The sequence below is a fragment of the Morone saxatilis genome, unplaced genomic scaffold (genome assembly GCF_004916995.1).
Source record: "Morone saxatilis isolate NCDOM2014 unplaced genomic scaffold, NCSU_SB_2.0 Contig0, whole genome shotgun sequence".
NCBI classification, from domain to species: Eukaryota; Metazoa; Chordata; class Actinopteri; family Moronidae; genus Morone; species Morone saxatilis.
In genome coordinates this window covers 2,214,447-2,221,888 of record NW_023339650.1, presented here as the reverse complement: position 1 = coordinate 2,221,888, position 7,442 = coordinate 2,214,447, and the positions used below count along the sequence as shown (strand labels likewise).

Below are 7,442 nucleotides of genomic sequence, written 5' to 3'. Positions count from 1 at the left end.
TAATGATCTGAAATTAAGAATCATTGTGTTTTTGTTACCTCAGAATGAGGGTTCTTTTCAACGGAGTGCACCATGTTGAACCACCATGTTTGTACAGTAGCTCAGAACGGACAAACCAAAAACTTACTCTGGATCGGGCTCTAGTTTCACGGCCACGGTAGTTTCTTCTACACGCCTGAAGCAGGATGTTGAAGCGAGGCATTGAAATCAGCAGCCAGTTAAATATATTTTATTCATCTATTTCTTTTCTTCATTTCAGCCTCACAGAATGCCCTAAACGGTCTTACTATATGCACACGGACCTACACACATACTCTTTCAAACACAATGACAGATGGGATTTGACAGTTCACTTTGGGTGCCGCGCCAGGTGGGGATGACCTTTTAAGACGACTGGCAAACAGAGGGAGCGTGCAGGAGAAAGGGAGGAAGAAAGAGGGACAGAAAGAGTGAAGGGAGAGAAAGAACAGAGGGAGACTCCCACAGAGAGCCGCTGAGGCTGTGAGGGATTTGCTCTTTTAAACTGTGAATTGGTGGTCTTTTAGAAATACCACGGGATGCCAAAGTGTTGCTTCTCACAGCCAATCTAGTGGAACAAAGTACTTTCAGTCTCATTGCTCTGTTTTTGTTTACACTGCCTCTCTTTTTACTCCAATCTCTATTTTATTCAGAACACTCAACTCACTTTTAAAGGACCAGTCACTGTGGCAGGGGGATTTAGGGCTTCTACAGCCTTTTGAAATGAATACCCCATGAAAAGTCATCAAAGTCACCATCAATAAATCAATTACCACATTAACAACCACATTAATCTTGATTCTTTCTAACATAAAGATGGACTACACAGACCCTTATACCCAACATTTGTACTCTGTGTGCCTGCAGGTTGGATTTCACAGGACGTCTGCTCGATTCATTCATCAACATGATAGCGGATTCAACAGAAACAGTTCCACATCAGACTTGACCAATGTACGGTCATCATATCGAACCTGTATCATATTAGACATAAATGGTTGTGATTGGCCCGACCAGATCCAGGACTGGTGGAACTCCATCTGGTTCCCAGGCTAGGATCTTTCCCATACCTTGATCTAATGCAATAACATCCAAAACGTTAATCATGCTTTAGTTCAAGTGGGTACTGTAGGGAAACAAATGATATACTATACATTGCCAGTGAATGTTTTTTTGCGACTTGGCTGATACGTTCATGAAAATGTTTCCTCATTAGGTTGACAAAAACCCAATGGAGGCGGCATAATGTTTCTCTAAAATCTATTTTCTGTTGAAAATGAGAAGAATACAGACATAATTTCCAGAAGACAGGGTTGCTTTTAGGTTGTATATCATGCTGTTAATGCTATAGCCACAGTTCACCAGCACTTGTCTGGCAGCAAGCATTCATTTTAGAACCATTTTCTGGAAAACAATTGATTTGAGGTGACTGGGTTTTCTGTGTGTGTGTGTTTACTTTCATCTTCGTTCAGACATTTCCCTGCCACAAAGTGATGATGGGAGACTGAAAAGTGCTAACTCGTGCCAAATTCCACATAGTCCACGTCTGTGGAGCCAGATTTGATATACTCTGGAATGATGGTAAAGCATTTCAAAGCGGACAAAAAGTGCTGATGATTATGACATTGCTCATCACACTGTCCTTTCCTGGAATGACCTTCTGTCATGACAGTGCCAACAAAGGGTTGGTAGGCAGGCTCATGGGATACCATTACAGTATGCTAATAAACACCCAAACACTGATCTGTAATTATATTTCTCCAGTGTCTGGCGTTGTCAACAAGAACAATCTCATTCTTATGTACAGTGTGATTGTGGGGATAGCCAAATGAATCAGGGGGTTCTTTCTACTGTCCCCGCTGACTAAGCTGATAAAGTGGGGACACAGAGTACAGGCTATGCATGCTAAGCAGTGTCGTAATGGAAGTATAGCAGGGAGATTCATTGACACTGTAACTCTCCTTGGAGAACTGGCTGCACAGTGGACAACCTGGAGGTTTTACTTTCTGCTTTAGTGAATAATACAGTTTACATGGAAAGAGAATGGTCAAATGGAAGGGATGCATTCAGGTGTTTAACGAATAGAAGTATGAGAGAACAGAAGTGTTGTTAATTGTAAACATGTAAATCAACTATTCATGGAAATTATGATATATTATAATATGGCGTGTTAAATAAAGATGTCTTTTTGATTGTAAATGATAACAAATGTCATGAATCAGGCATTTTTTTCCAGATTTTGAAAAAGTATTAGAATAATCAATAAGCTGAATAGTGATAAAATATCCTTTGGTCCACATTAACTCCTTGAGTTCAGCAAATTCATAGTTTGGAACTCCAACAGCCAGGTTCAAAGTACTGACAAGAATAAAAATAACATTTCTCTTCAAGAAGATTAATAAATCAGATCATTAAAATTCATTAGCACGTACACAAACAAACATTTCTATGACTTTATCAAGAAGCTAATACAAGTGCAGCCTTCAAGCTGCTTCTACTGTAGCAATTCTACATGGGAGCCATTTGAGAACTTCCCTTATGTCCACACAGCCAAGTATGCACTTAGTTTCGCAAAGCTAAAACTACTGAGGATTAAACATGCCAAATCTTCTTTAAACTGTCCCTGTTTGTCATTAATACTGTGGAGACTTGCAGACAACGCAGCAAAAACTATTTGGGGAAATTAGAGTGAGCTGCATTAGTATTTGCTCAGCAATTTCTGCTTTGGCTTCATGCTGTCATTATGAAATGACTTTGACGGTGAGGTCAAGAAGAATGTCAACTTGAATACAAGGGTATTTTTCCTGGCATTGCTCTAAATTTTTCAAATGATAATAATAATAATAATAATATGATAATATTTAGAAATGTGAGAAGTTCCTACAAAATGTAAGTGAGTTGAATATTTTAAAGTGTAAGAGTGGCATGTTTTGGATTTTAAATATTTAGTACTGTAAATATAAGGTGAAATAAAGTATACCTCACATTTATTCCAATACACATTAGCTCAGTTATTCCCAGTGGATATGGAGGTGTTGGAATAAGGTAGACAAAGACACCAGGAAGTGGCTGACAGCTCCAATAAACCTGGGCTATGACAGCTGTGACAAGAGCTCCCAATGGATTACACACACATATACACACATACTATTAGTCCTACAACACACATTTCATACTCAGATGTTTTGTGTGTGTGTGTGCATGCATACACACAGAAGCACACAAACACATGACACGCTGAGAGGCGGTTCATTGATACTGCAGGACGTCTGAAGTGTTGATAGAGCTAATGAGGGTCCACAGGGCTAACAGAAGCAATGGAAAACCATTCGACATGACAGAAGACATGTCACCTTCGGGTTAAACAGAGAACCACACATACTTCGGCTATAATTTGTTCTAACATAACAATTTGTTTCTACTCTCTTTTGCCTTTTGGCCCAAAGCCAGTCTTTCACTGTGTCTCGCAGTTTCTGTCTCTTGTTAACTTATAGCATATGTGTGCATGTGTGTTTGTAATGTAAATGTGACACTGTATAAAATTATGACAGATTACACGGGGAGATATAGATACACACACATATGCACTTGGAGAGTTGTGAGCATTTGCCTTGTGGGCAAAAATCCCAGAATTCACCATCGTGTTTCGACAGGCTGCAGAGAAGCAGAAATGATTTTGACTATGACTCCATGTGCCACTGAAAAAAAGCCTCTAGTAGCTTTTTGGAGGGTTGATGTTGTTCCTTGTTGTTGCTACTACATGTAATATGCTTTTCAAGTTCATGTTTTTGTTGTAGCTAGCAGAATTGTTAAAATCCAATAAGGATGCAGTCTCTCTGGCATGAGGACTAGTAGCCTGGTAAGAAGACACTTGGAGCAAGCACATAAATAAAGTATTATTCTATTTGCACCTAATCCAAAACATATTTTGCAGTCCAGCTTTGCCTCTTGGCACTGCCACTGAGACTTAAAGATTCAGTTGTGATATTTTCTCTCTTACCAAGGAAGTGCACAAGGCCGAGCTAAAGTTGCCCTCTTTGGCTTAGCTGCCCTCTTCAGATAGCTTTATAGCAATGCTCTAGGTCCCCTGTCACGACACTGTAGGATCAGAATGTGTTATTGTTGCTGTTGTGTGAGGGCCCCAACTGAGCTTTTAGAAATAGTTAATGATGAATGGTCTAACCATTAATGCCCTGTGAATAAAAAAACTCCATATATGCTTCCAAACCATACAGAGATTGTCAGATTTGCATCATGTCAGGCAATATTAGTTAGCTGGCTAACATATAGACAACAGGGTTAGGGCTAATGTTCATTATTTAGGTAAGAGCAACAGCACCTCAAAATGTGTGGTGAAAGAGGTGAAAAGATGGACACTGAAAAATACTGTAGCTTAGCTAACGTAGTGCAACTTATATGTGACACAAAATGTGTGCACATGTCATCATGACACAAAGATATACGGTAGTACACACTGCTGGGAGTTTTGGCTTCAGCACAACACTTTTAAAGTAAAAGGGAACTTAGCTGTCATAGTAATAACAAAATCCTTTTGGTAAACAGCGGGGCAGCATTGAGCTACAATGTCAATGTCCTGAGATTACCCTGGAGAAGTGTCCTCGAGGTGAACTCTAGCCTTCGGTCCGCATGGCTTTGATCCAGTCCAAAACTCACTCGCTTGTCTACTTGGCCTCAGTCAATTCCAAAAATGTGTTTTCTCTCCTTTACATTCAACATGAATCCCACACAAAATGCTTTTTTCTTCTCCTTGCTCTAAACCGTTCTGGCTTAAATTAAGGCCGCCTGAGGTCAACATCACAAAAAATGTATGGTGAAAAAGAACAAAGCCAGAACATCCAAAAATAAGGACAGAGCAGGTGCTGAGTGAGAATGGAGAGTGATGGAAAAAAGGATGAGATAAAGAGACAAAGAGAAAAACCGGGAGGCAAAAACAGAGAGCAATAAAAAAAATAATAATAGAGAGAGAGATAAATCGAGAGAGAAAACAGGGGAGACAGTTAGAAGGGGAGACAAGTGAGAAAGGGAGTAAATGAGAGCGCAGAGAACAGAGCAGAGTCTCCCGTGGAGTTTAACTTTTGGAAAATGAGTCAGTCTCAGCAGGTGGGTCGACAAAAATCTCTGGACAGATTCCCAGCTCCCATGATGCTCTGCAGCGGCTCGTGACAGGACAGACATGACATGACACGCCGCTACGATACTGACACACCGTGTTAAGGTACTGAACAACCTCCAGCTTTAGTAGGACACACAGATCTACTCTAACTGAACTGGCCAGGTGGTGCTACTATCTTTTACACTCTCTCTCACACACACACACATACACACACACACCTGAGATGAGACAACCCACCCCGCCGATATTCCTCCATGAATTGGTCTGTTTCCCAGTTAGTGAAGTTGTGTGCTAAGCAGTTTTCTATGTAGGAAATACGCTAACCTGAATAGGATACAAAAGGAGGTGATTTCTCACTGTGTCATACTGGGGAGGCCTGGTTTATTGTGTGTATTTGTGTGCATGTATGTCTACAGTATAGTATAATTTATTAACTTGTATGTGTGTGTGTGTGCAATTGTGTGTCTGTGTGGACATGGAGTAATTTGTTAACACACAAATGAACCAGAAAGCTTGAGAACATGTGCACCTCCATGCAAGCTGCACATGCAGATGGTCGACTCACAAGCCAATGGGCAGACACGGTGGTAACACACACACACACACACTTCTTTGTTCCCACCCAGAAAAATCTGAAAGCTCTGTCAGGGGAACTTTAAAAAAAAGTCTTTTCTCATATTCGCAGTATTTTAAAATGTATTAAAATTCTTATTAAAAGTCTCCAGAGGATCATTAGACAGATTCTATACTGGGCTGCTGCTGTGTTGAAGCATGTCTTGTTCCAGCACTGCTCTGCTGATATTTACCATGATATTTCTGCTGGGCTCAAGGTCTGGACCAGGGTCATGGATAATGACTGGGTGTAAATGGCAGCTTCCGATTCCATTCCCTGGCGGCCACTGAGCAGCCGACTCCGAGCTAATCTCTGGAGGGGTGCTGTGTTCTCAAGAGGACCTGCTGTACTGATACCACTGTAGGTAATCACATTGGAGTGTGTGTATGTGTGTGTGAGACAGATAGAGCAAGAGATGTGACACATCGAGTCAGCTATTGATTTCCTAGTCACAGTATAAGAGCTGACCTCAAGGGTGATTTAGAAAGTTCAAGAGTTTGTGTGTGTTATATCAGTGTTGAGGTTAAAGGGTGCGCCTGACATGCTTTGTATCTCGCAGTATTATATGCTCAGTGTAATACAGAAACTGAGCAACATTAGTTGATATAAAGTAATTGTCAGTGGATTTGTTATGCTATGTCTTCAGGTAATAACACTGTGAAACATTTTAACATGGATGAATCTTTAGATTGCTGTTTAATCTAAGTAGCATCTCTGCTATCAAGCTAATGTGACTTCTGACTGATAGAGACAACAGAAGGTTCACAAGTTCCAAACAAGTGCTTTTACAGTAGACACTCTGTGATAATACATTGCACAAAAGAATGAAAACCAGCTTCCGGCTGCGCTGTGGGTATGAACAACACTGGATGCATGTGTGTACGCTTGTGTATGTCAGTGACAGAGCACCTCGGTGCATTCCCGGGTTCAGTCCACTGCATCCCGAGATGAGCCCATTTCTTTGCCCCGTACTACCCCTCCTTGCCCTTTGATGGATTGGTCCGGGGTGGGTGCCTGACTGCCTCACTAACCCGATCTGGGTGTAACTATCTCCCATGTGGGGTAACGAGCAAAATCAATTAAAACACTGAGTGCATCTGAAGCAGCTAAATTTGAGACCCATAGTTATTTTCCAAAATGTTAACAGGAGAACCAGAAGAAGTACATTTACAGGCACTGTATGATGCCAACCTAACATTTTCTCACAGTTTATCATGCTAATTTGTATTTGTATGCACCATAATAATAATTTAAGCCCCACTGTAGAGGATTTGAACATTTCAAACTTGGCCTCCTAGTGGTGGCATTAGAAAACACACTGTGACAGAAGAACTTCCTTCCTTTAGCAGTGGTCTCAAAGCTTCCAAGAAGCTGAAGTTGCTTACATGCTGTTGAGAGCTATGGGTGTTGATAGGGGCTGTTCTATCTTAAAAGCTGACATTACAAATCAGCTGACACACCTGGTATTTATTAACCGTTTCCTGACACATCTACCTACTCCTAATGATGGTTTGTAACATAAAGCTGAAAGCTTGAGACTGGAACAATCCTGTCCTTTTTGGAATAACCTCTTATAAGTAATTTAAAGTAACACACTGATTGGAGCAAAGGTTTGGTCATTTGGGATACATAATTTTACTTCACTGCACGTATAAATACAGTAATTTGCTGTTCTGA

General features: G+C 40.7%; 1 protein-coding gene across 1 annotated transcript in view; it reads right to left on the bottom strand.

The window, feature by feature from the left end:
• kcnh2b (potassium voltage-gated channel, subfamily H (eag-related), member 2b) overlaps positions 1-7,442 on the bottom strand; it is a 212,340-nt gene that overhangs the window by 78,990 nt on the left and 125,908 nt on the right. The gene's annotated exons all lie outside the window — the stretch shown is intronic.